At 37.4% G+C, this 12,070-nt stretch overlaps 1 protein-coding gene across 7 annotated transcripts in view; it reads right to left on the bottom strand.

The window, feature by feature from the left end:
* Positions 1-12,070, bottom strand: part of METTL15 (methyltransferase like 15) — a 232,761-nt gene that overhangs the window by 133,729 nt on the left and 86,962 nt on the right. The window lies entirely within an intron of this gene.

The following is a 12,070-nucleotide window of genomic DNA, read 5'->3' as shown; positions in this document are numbered from 1 at the left end:
TTCCGAGATCCTTTTGAGTGTGAATGATTTGCGAGTAATAATTTTACAAGGTCAACAGCATACATAAAAGTATATATATATATATATATATATATATATATAAATCATTCCAGGCAATATAAAGTTAATTAGCTATTAGCTATTTCTTTTGGTCACATTATAAAGAAAGTACATCATAATTGTGCATGAAACCAAACATGGGACTTAGAAAACAAATGTGTGAACAAGTTAGTTGACTGTGACTGATATGGAGTAGGGAACCCTTGTCACTGTCACTGTCATCCCATTGCTCATTGATTTGCTCGAGCGGGCACCAGTAACATCTCCATTGTGAGATTTGTTGTTACTGTTTTTGGCATATCAAATACGCCGTGGGTAGCTTGCCAAGCTCTGCTGTGTGGGCAGGATACTCTCGGTAGCTTGCCGGGCTCTCTGAGAGGGCCTGAGGAATCGAACCCTGGTCAGCCTTGTGCAAGGTGAACGTCCTACTGGCTGTGCTATTGCTCCAGCCCTTAGTGCTTCTTTTCAAAGTGAGGCTCAAAGCTTTCTGGGTTTTTAATAAGCTTCATAGGTAATGTAAAATTTTTAAAAAATTGTACCAATGAATACTAAACCACATGCCATATAAGCAGAAGTGTTAAAACTTATTTGAAAGTTCATGCAAACACTACACAAAACTTCCTGTTATGGATCTGTACTTTTTTTTTTTTTTTTTTGGTTTTTGGGTCACACCTGGCGATGCACAGGGGTTACTCCTGGCTCTGCACTCAGGAACCACTCCTGGCGGTGCTCAGGGGACCATATGGGATGCTGGGATTTGAACCCGGGTCGGCCGCGTGCAAGGCAAACGCCCTACCCGCTATGCTATCACTCCAGCCCTGTACATTTTTTTTTTTAATCCTGAATGTTCTAATTTATTTTAGGTAGAATGAAAAAAAAAAGCACAATAATGCTTTGATTTTTTTTCTCTGCATAAAAATGTACTGCATTTGAATGTAAATATATCAGCATAAATTAATCTTATATTTCTATCAATCACAGAATCAAACACATCATCCGTATATGCAGTTTTCATCATCTAAAATAGTAACTTGAAAATATATTTAACATCTCGTTACTATATAGTGGCGAGGAATATTCCATTCCTAGACTGTATACTTTTTGAATCAATGAAAAAGTAAAAATTGTCCACCATGACTTACTAAGTTTTAAAATTTCCAGAGCTTAGCATAATTTAGCAAAGAATTTTTCCCAGGCAAACCATAAAAATTGCTTTCTTGCAATGCCCCAATATTCTATGACTATAACCCTGGACTTAAACTAAGAATATATATATCAAACTTAATGTTTTGAATATGATTACTGTGTCCCAAGCCAGGAAAGTCCCAATCAATATTTAAAATCAGAAATCCTCATCATTAAATATATTCTGAAAAATGAGTGAGATGATTATAATTTACATGATTATTTTTTAGTAGATCATGATTATGCCCTTGGAGATGTACTGACAATCAAGAAAGTTTCCAAAGAAGGAAAAATAATAATCTATTATTACCAGTCAAGTGTAACAGAAAACAAAAATAGGGAGATGAAGAGGACTGATGAAACTAGAAGTGAATCCCACCATATGCCCTGGGTTATTAGGTGATTGGAACCATCAACTTTCATTAATAAAATGCTAATATGCTATTCATCAAATAAATAAATAAATAAAAACAACAACAAAAATCAGGGTTACCTAAACCTATGAGACACCTCAAATTATGAAAGAGAGGAGACAACAATTATGCCTCCTTACTTTTTCTGGGTCATTAACATAAAATCAAATTTTTCATAAGTTGATAAAACTGTTTTTGTTTAACAGTGAACAAAAATCTCAATATTTCAAAATAATACTTTTATATCTCATTGCATCACTGTATCACTGTCACCCCATCGCTCATCAATTTGCTCAAGTGGGCACCAGTAACAGCTCCATTGTGAGCCTTGTGGTTACTGTTTTTGGCATATCTTTTATATCTCATTTATACAAATATTCAAATTCTATCTTATGCTCCAAATATAAATGGATTTCTTTAAATTATCTTTTATTATTTATCTCAAACACGAAAGTTATATTTGATAGTGGGAGTTTGTTTTAGAGAGCTTATTCTTGCAAGTTTACTGATTACCAATTTAATCCTGGTGAAATCATTTAAATTGTTTAGTTTCAAATGCTTTATCCAAGAATTGAGAATACAATGCATCACCGCTTACTGCATCAAAATTTATTTAAAATGATCTATTTCCTCCTAACAACCATGAAGCGAGTGCTATTTGATTTTACAGTTACAGAAACTAAAGTTATCTGAAGTTTATGAGTGGCAAATACAGGAATTAAATACAAGTTTAGATGGCCTTAAAACCTATGTTCTTTCTTGTACTCTTCTACTTCTACATTAAATCATTAAAGTCTATATTTGACTTACCAAGTATTAATGTTTTTCTACTTGGTCTAACAAAAGCTCAGTTAAGAATTTTGAGGAAAAGGCATTATTCCCCACTTTCACAAAATAGAAAACTCAGATGCTAAGCGTTAATATGACATAATTAAGATAATATTACTAATGAGGGAAAAACACCCTCTAGCTTTCACCAACTAAATTCTGTGCTCATTCTGAAGAATAAAGAGAGAAGAGAAAGAAGTAGGGGATTTAAAAATAGGGGATGGGGTGAGGAGCAAGAAAAATACAGACGGAAAGTATATAGCATGAGAAAGAATGATGGCAGTTACTGCTTTAAAAATTATACAAAAGAATTAAGTGGGTTTTGCCTTGCACATAGCCAACCTGGGTTGGATCCCCAGCAGGCAAGTGACCCTTGAGTGAAGAGATGGGATTAAGCCATGAGCACAGCTAGTTGCTGTCTAACCAACACCGCCCTCCCAAATAACAATAAAACATTTTATTTTTTTTGCTTTTTGGATCACACCTGGCGATGCACAGGGGTTACTCCTGGCTCTGCACTCAGGAATTACTCCTGGCGGTGCTCAGGGGACCATATGGGATGCTGGGAATCGAACTCGGGTCGGCCGTGTGCAAGGCAAACGCCCTACCCGCTGTGCTATTGCCTCCAGCCCCAATAAAACATTTTTTAACTAAGCTTTTTAAAAGATCACTCATTACCACAAGAATTTAGGCTCCTGAAAACAATGTTTCTTATCTGTGGAGTCTGAAGAACCTTAACATCTCTCTCTTTTACCTGTGTCCCACCCTTCTCCTCCTAAAGCTAGTGCCTAGATATTTAGAGATTTAAGAAGTGAATTACCTAAGAATTTACGCAATTATTTTTTTAATTTTTTTTTAAATATTTTTGCTTTTTGGGTCACACCTGGCAATGCACAGTGGTCACTCTTGGCTCTGCACTCAGGAATCACCCCTGGCGGTGCTCAGAGGACCATATGGGATGCTGGGAATCAAAACTGGGTCGGCCGCGTGCAAGGCAAATATCTTACCCGCTGTACTATTGCTCCAGTCCCGAGAATTTATGCAATTAAAAAAAAATTTCCTGTGGTAGTGATATTGATACCTGCGGTATCAAACCCAGAGCCTCACACAATCAAGATGTGCTGTATCCCTGAGCTACAGTGAACCCAACAAAAAAATTTATCTATTTTCAAAATAAGATTTTTTAATTTAGACACCATGATTTACAAAGTTATTCAAGATTGGGTGTCAGACTCAACGTCAATCCCATCAAAAAAATCAATCCCATCAACCCCATTTACCTTCTCCACTCCCCACTGTAAGAAATCACGCAACCCGGAGATTCTTCTGGCAGCGATTTATTCAGAGACCTTCTCATGCAAAACGGGAAAGAAGAGGAACAACGCACGAACAGGAGGAATCCCATACCTAGTTAGGCAGCTTCCCTCCTTATATACCCCTCGCTGCTTGCTTACGCCCAAGTGTCTGCAGCTGATTGACTAGTTACAGCTCGTGGCGTGACAAGACATCCTGATTCCTTATCAGGTGTTATCTACGAAGCACGGTGTAATTAACAAGAAACAGGTGTCCAGGAAGCACGAAGCACGGTCCAGTGGCGGCTCTCCACACCCCACCACTTGCCTCTTTGACATTCATGTTTTTAAGTTTGATTATTGTAATTTACACCTCATACATTCAGTATTGTTGATTCTATGGTTCAGACATATAGTTTAATAAAACCTCTTTACCACCAGTGTAGCACTATTGTTGGAAGACTACAATTTTCCTATCTCTTACCTAAAAAAATAAGTAAACAAGCCATTAGAAAGAGAAAATCCTAATTATTCTGTGGTCTTAACTTTACAGAAAAGTGAAAAGTTTTTCTGAAAATTGTAATGAAAATAGGGTGGGAGTGGGGATTGCCATATTCCAGGAAGAATCAGGTCCACAAAGTGATCAAGTGATCTCAGAACAGTGGTTGGATGGTGAACTAAAAGAGGACAGACCCCAAATCAGGATGTTCCAATGGCTACCAAAGGTTACACTGTCAGTCCCTGTATAGCATATAATAAACAGAAAATTTAGGTCTATGAAGTGATTTGTATATAGGGTCTTTGGTGACACTGGATGGTGTATGACTGAAACTAATAGGTTCTTAGTACCATGAAAACAGGTGAAAATTATGGAATTATGTAAAGGAATTATGTAAATTATGGTAATTTAAGGAAAAAATAAACTTGAGGAAAGTGATTCATAATTTTTTTTTTTTGCTTTTTGGGTCACACCCAGCTATGCTCAGGAGTTACTCCTGGCCTTTGCACTCAGGAATTACTCCTGGCGGTGCTCAGGGGACCATATGGGATGCCGGGGATCGAACCTGGGTCGGCTGTGTGCAAGGCAAATGTGCTATCTTTCTGGCCCAGTGATTCACAATTTCAATCCTACAATTTCAGAATTTCAGCTCCAATAGAATATTGCAGTATTAGTAAACACTAGTATACAAAGTGCATATTTAATGATGTAATATAAATGGGTAAAAATGAATACAGAGATACTCTGTAAGTTATGACTTACTGTAATAGAACTCTCTCTCCATATATATATATATATATATATGTCAAAGATGCTTAGCTTTTTTTTTTTTTTGAGGGGGAAGAGGGGTGAGTTATAAATGGCAGCGCTCAGGGAACTAGATGGTGAAAGGAACAGAACTGGTGTCAGCCACATGCAAGACAATGTACCATCTCTCTTGTCCAAGGTGACCAACTTTTTAATTTAACATAGAAGTGGATATTTAGCAGAGGAGTTTTTCCTTCATAGGGTAGACAAAACTAAGAATTCAAAAAGATATTTATGCAAACCTATGTTCACTTAAGTACAATTTTCAACAACTAAGATATATAAATTACCTAAGTGTCAGTCCAATGACAAATGTAGCATTGTAACACTGTCGTCCCATTGTTCATCGATTTGCTGGAGCAGGCACCAGTAATGTCTCCATTGTGAGACTTGTTGTTACTGTTTTTGGCATATCCAATATGCCACAGGTAGCTTGACAAGCTCTGCCGTGTGGGCGGAATACTCTCAGTAGCTTACCAGGCTCTCCGAGAGGGACAGAGGAATCGAACCCAGGTCAGCTGCTTGCAAGGCAAACACCCTACCCGCTGTGTTATCGCTCCAGTCCAACAATGAATAAGTAGATAAAAATTTGGTATATATACACAATGACAACAACTCAGTTCTAAGGAAAAAAAAGATCTTGCCTGTTGTGAAAATATGGATGGAACTCTAGGGTATTATGTTAAAAAAATAAAAAGAAAGAAATTAAAGCTAATAGAAACAACTCTTGGACTCTTCTGAAATCTCCAGGAAAGAGGGAGGGCATAATGTGCTGTGGTAGAGGGAGGATACCATGTTGCCTGTATCTTGGAATACATCTGTGGGTAAATATGTGGCATGTGTGTACGTATGCATGTATGTATGTGTATGCATAAGGCTATATATGAAATAATTTTGAAAATCTGTGAAACTTCTGTTGTAGTTTTTGTTTTGAGATCACAACCTGACTGTGCTCATAGCTGACTCCTGGCTCTATGCTTCGGGATCACTCCTGAGGGGGCTTGGAGCACCATACTGAGCACAGGGATCAAATCCCCAAACACCTGAAAAATCCCCAGGCACTCTGCAATCTTTCCAGCCCCCAAAATATAAAATTTTACCTCTAAAACATAATCTTATAAACGAATGTTAAATATTTTTTTAAATAATCATTTAAGACCAATAAATTCCTAATATTACAAATTGAGAGGACATGGGCTTTGGGAACAAAAGGCAGCCTGGAGATTTTTTTTGTTCTGTTTTATTTTGTGTTGGAGTCACACCTGGTCATGCTTAGGGCTTACTCCTCGCTCTGTTCTCAGGAATCACCCCTAGTGGTGCTCACGGTACCCTCTGGGGTGCTGGAAATCAAACCTGAGTCATCTGTGTGCATGACAAGCACTCTCCCCAACGTCCTGTCTGTCCAGCCCAGTTGCCTGGAAATTTCTAACTAGAGCCTCAGTTTCTTCAGCTCTTCAGATGGACAACATCAGGGAGTGGCTCAAAGGGCTGAAGCACAGGGTTTATATTTCGGACGCCTGGGCATGATCCCCGGCACCGCAAGGTCCCCTGAGCACCTCCAGCAGCAGTCCCTGACACTGATAGCCCCATGCACTGTTGGGCGTGGTCCTTTTTAAAAAGGGATATTATCATTGTGTGTGGGCTGGAGCAATAGCACAGCTCATAGGGCATATTTGCCTTATACACGGCTGACCCGGGTTCGATTCCTCTGTCCCTCTCGGAGAGCCTGGCAAGCTACGAGAGTATCTCGCCTGCATGGCAGAGCCTGGCAAACTACCCATGGTGTATTGGATATGCCAAAAACAGTAACAACAAGTCTCACAGTGGAGACGTTACTGGTGCCCACTCCAGCAAATCAATGAACAATGGGAGGACAGGACAGACAGACAGTGACAGATTCACTAATAGTTGCAACCTTTATTAAAATTAATACAATCTATTAAGACACATAATTAAATGTTTTATATATATATTACTGTGTTACTTGCTGAACAGTCTACAATTAAAGTAAAAAATATTATTTTTCGTTAGATCTTTTACTAAAATACAAGTAACACTGTATCCCCATGATCTCCTAAATATCTAAAGAAAAATAATTAGGTTCTACCTTTCATCAAGATGAGTCACATTCAAACAGTTGAGATATAACTGAGGATCTAATGTGGACAAGGGATAGTCATAGACGTTCAGAATTCAGAGAAACATAACAGACTATTTATTCCACCCCCTCATTTTCACTTATAAAGAGACCAGGAGAGGAGCTGATACTAGTTGAGGGCAAAACTAATAACAGTAAAACCAAGATTTTGTACTCTTTCCACATTATTCCATAATACTCCCCCATTGCAATTATATAATAAAACTGAAATAAAAGTACTTGCTCTTTGCCGAAGAATTTTTTCTTAATATGAGGACAGAAACACTTGGGGACTCTAGACCTTAAGCCTCCAACACAGTAAGAAACAATCACTCCTATTTTCCTAGTTGTTAAATTGATCTTATGGATAAATTTGTTTAATTACAATCCAAAGATAATTACTTAACATATGTGATCTAGTGTAAATTTCTCCTTTTATGTATAATAGCACATAAGGCTGTGGAGAAGACTGGGTTCAGAGTAATTTATAATTTATAACTGAGGCTGAAATTAAAAATAAAAATATGAAACTTAAAAGCATGGCCTTAAAAGAAGTTGGAGTCAGAAGGACCCAGAGAAACAATCCAAATTCAGTTCTTGAATTCCAAGCACAATCTTATTATAGCACACCTAACTCAACAACTTTATACCTCCCAAACAGGATAAACTTCAAGATCCGATTCAAACTGCACTCTCAACAGGGCGGGGCGGGAAGAAGGGGGGTGGGATGGCGCAAGGGAAATCAAGGAATTTGTCCTAGGTCATTCTGCATATTCTAGACAACTAAATAAAATGTTCTCATTCTGACAATTCTAATCACTGAAATTTTCACCCTGGGACAACACTGTTAAAACTGGACATAGGAACTTAGTAGGCCACGAATAGTACCAGACAAGATCTTCCAGTTTCATTTTCCTGATGTTGATTAGTCATGTTCAATCTGGGCAAGGTGTCATATAAATTTGGAAACAATATGGCTTGATTTCACTGTAAAATTTCTTCCAGTGAACATTTACTTTTCTCACAATTACTAATTTTGAGTGATCAGAATCAAACTGATTTTGAAATCATTGTAGCTAAATTTTACCTATTTTTAATAGCTTCACTTAAAAATACTAGAAAGGCATATGATGGCCACTCAATACCTGTATTGCAAACTACAACATCCAACAGGAGAGAGAACAAAAGGGAATGCCCTGAGGCAGGGCAGGGTGGTGGGGTTGGAGTGGGGGTGGTGGGAAAGATACTGGGAACATTGGTTGAGGAAAATGGGCACTGTTTGAGGGATGTAAACAAAATGCAAACATGAAAGTTCATAAGTTTGTAACTGTACCTCATGGTGATTCACTAAGAAAAATTAAAAAAAAAAGTAAAACGGAAAGTAAAAAAATAAAAATAAAAATACTAGAATGTCTATGGCAGATATTTAAGTTTTCCAGTATTCAGGCTGAAGCCTTGTATGCAGCCAACCCAGGTTCCACCCCAGCACCCCATATGGTCCCCAGAGCCCCAACAGGAGTGACCCCTGAGTGCAAAACCATGGGTACACCCTGAGCACTGCTGGGTGTTGTCCAAAATAACAAACACTCAGTTTATAATTAATTAAAATCCATAGTGCTTAAAATCTGAACATTTACTGAATTTTCAACAAGAATAGGGCCATAGGAGGCAATATATACTAAATTATGAGTTGTCCAGTCTGATAAAAGAATACAGCTGGCACGGAAATAATGACTAACAAAAAGAAAAAAGCAATGTAAGAAAGGCATATGTTGTCTTTTACACAGTCAAAACTTCTTCTAATCAGTAGTAGTATGATGGACAAAACTTTAGTAGATCACAATTCAACTGAGCCTTGAAAGCTGAAAGGAATTCTGAATTACCTTTAGTTCTTAATTCCCCATATTCTCTAAGTCCAATTTGCTAATGATGAGTTATTTTTACCATATGTCTTAAATTTTTGCACTTCTTTTTAAATTCAGATTTCTATATTTCCTTGCTTTGTTACTGCAATTACATCAGCACTGATATACATAAGCTAATCTGACTTATAATTCTTCTTGCTACAATATCAACATGGTATCACTTCTTAAGGACAACTTCAGGACCTGACATTTATATTCAAACACAAAAGGAGTTTCAAATATAAGAGTTGAAACTTCTAGTCATAAATGGATTAACATTAAGCAATTCCTTGCCTGTACATTTCTTCCATAACCATCTCTTATTACCTGCAGGCACATATTTTGTAATGCATTCTCTAAATATATATAAAATGAACAACAATTAAACATGGCAAACTGTTTCACACCTTCTGATTTTTGGCCTTCTTTCACCTCTCAAGTTTCATTTCCATACAATTATAAGAATTATAATGTATCTATAGCTATAAAAATTAGAAAAAGTAATAAGCCAAACCAAAAATGGTCACTGAAATTTTACGTGGATTTCAATCTAGAAGTCAATATTTTCAATATGCAATTATTTATTTCTAAAGCATTCTTTGGAAGAGCCTCTACAGATCTGTGTCCCCAGTACCAAATAATCTATGGCATACCAAAAAAAAGAATCTATTAAAAAGTAAATGGACAAAAGCAACAACAACAACAAAAAAATAAAACTGGATCAAAGCACATATAAGGAAAGGATAAGTCATGAGTAAGGAGAGCAAATTTGACTCTAAACTAGGTTTTATTATAATGAAAACAAGAAGAAACAGAGAGAAATTTACCATCTTCATATGTGTCACATACTGCATTATCTGTTGTGATATATTCCCTGATTTAACCTCCATATTAGTCCCATGAGAGTGAAAACATAAAAATAATGCTGGAAAGGTGGTGTAAAATGAAATTATGGCAGTCACAAAAGGCCAAGATAAGTAATTTGCATCACATTTGCTAGATAATGAACAAGAGGACCTTTTTAAGTGCAAAAAAAAAAAAAAACTAGCAACAATAGTTTCAGATGTTAGGTTATAAGAACACAGTGGTGATCCTGTATAGAGTAAACAGCTGTCTGAATGGCTAACAAAAGTAAGACTAATAATAACAATGTATAATGCACATTGAATGGTTATACCAAATATGGTCTTAAACATTCTATCTGCCTTAATCATTCATTTTCAACATAGATATAAACAGCTATTTTAATGTGAATCTCTAAACTATACTTTGAGACAAGTCATTATTATTACAATTTTACAGTGAAGAAACAGGGGTCTGAAGCAGGTTAGGCAAATTATCCAAGGCACTAATGATAAATGGAAACATTTCAAAAAACAATGATTTCTCTTGAATCTGTACTACTAAGAACTTCACATTTAAAAAATAAATTAGATGTAATATTTGTTTTATTTTTTGGACCACATTCATCACCCAGTACTCCCACAGTTCTATACTAGGGGGTCAACTCCTGAAATCATCTGGAGACAAATGCAGTCCCAGGAATCAAACCTGGGCCTCCTACATGCACCTAACGGGTTCAGCTATTTCTTAAGCCTCCAATTTCTTTAAGAAATGTGTAGTTTTAGTAACTGCAACTATATTAGCAATGCAAATAATTCACTCAGTGGGCAGGGGCAGGATTGGGGGTGGGGGGTGCATAATGTGCCAGGGATCAAATCAGGAATCAGCCATGTGTAAGACAGGCAATTTAGACCCTGCATTATTTCTTATCCCAAATAGCTTTGCTTTTATATAGAAAAAAAGTATACAAATTAGATGTGGTGGGTGAAGTTAAAGAAAAATAAATCATCACAAAGAATGCTATCTGGATAGTCAAGTGGAAAACAGACATTATTTGTAATGCAATTACATGAATTATATGTACCAGTACTCACTATTAACACATGCTTTAAAAACATTGTAAGTCTTATGACATTCTGCATTGTAGATAAAATCATACTCTTTCATGATGCAACAATTTATTTAAGAAAGCACAAATAAGTGGTACAATTAAAGAAAGGAACAACAACAACAACAAAGCTAGATTTCTTTTCCTGTACTTCCATGCTACTACATCCTATCCCATAATGGAAAGATTAGACAAGGGATTGTGGTAGTGCAGCAGGCAGGGCCCTTGTGATGCACACAGCCAATCTGGATATGATTCCCTGAACCTTATGTGGTCCCCAGGACCTATCAAGAGTGATCCTGAGGGTAGAACCTGGAGTAAACTCTGAGCATCACTGCTATGGCACAAAACCAAACCAAAACACAAACAAACAAAACAACAAAAAAAGACAGCCAGGTTTCACCAGTAGAAAACTAAAAGTGTGAAATGGGAAGCAGGATCTTAGGGCTTTATAAGAAGGATCTCCTGGGACGGAACAATAGTACAATGGGCAGGGCGCTTACCTTGCACGTAGCCAACCCAGGTTTGATCTCCAGCATCCCATATGGTCCCCCAAGCACTGCCAATATTAATTGCTGAATGCAGATCCAGGAGTAAGAGCTGGAGCTATAGCACAGTGGGTAGAACGTTTGCCTTGCATGCGGTTGACCCGGGCTCGATTCCTCCATCTCTCTCAGGGAGCCCAGCAAGCTACCATGAGGATCCCGCCCACACGGCGGAGCCTGGCAAGCTACCCGTGGCATATTGGATATGCAAAATACAGTAACAACGAGTCTCACAATGGGGACGTTACTTACTGGTGCCGCTTGAGCAAATCTATGAACAACAGGACAGTGCTCAGATGACTGGTTAAACTAGTTAACAGGGGTTACTAAATTACTATTAGAAAATCAGAACATTGTGGATGAGTTCTCCCACCACGTCCGCGACCTCTCATGTCTTTGAGAGGTCAGCTGGGAGCCTATTCATGTGTTATACTCTGTTCATATTAAGT

Source organism: Sorex araneus, chromosome 6, assembly GCF_027595985.1.
Source record: "Sorex araneus isolate mSorAra2 chromosome 6, mSorAra2.pri, whole genome shotgun sequence".
NCBI classification, from domain to species: Eukaryota; Metazoa; Chordata; class Mammalia; order Eulipotyphla; family Soricidae; genus Sorex; species Sorex araneus.
This window is presented reverse-complemented; position numbering and strand designations above follow the sequence as displayed.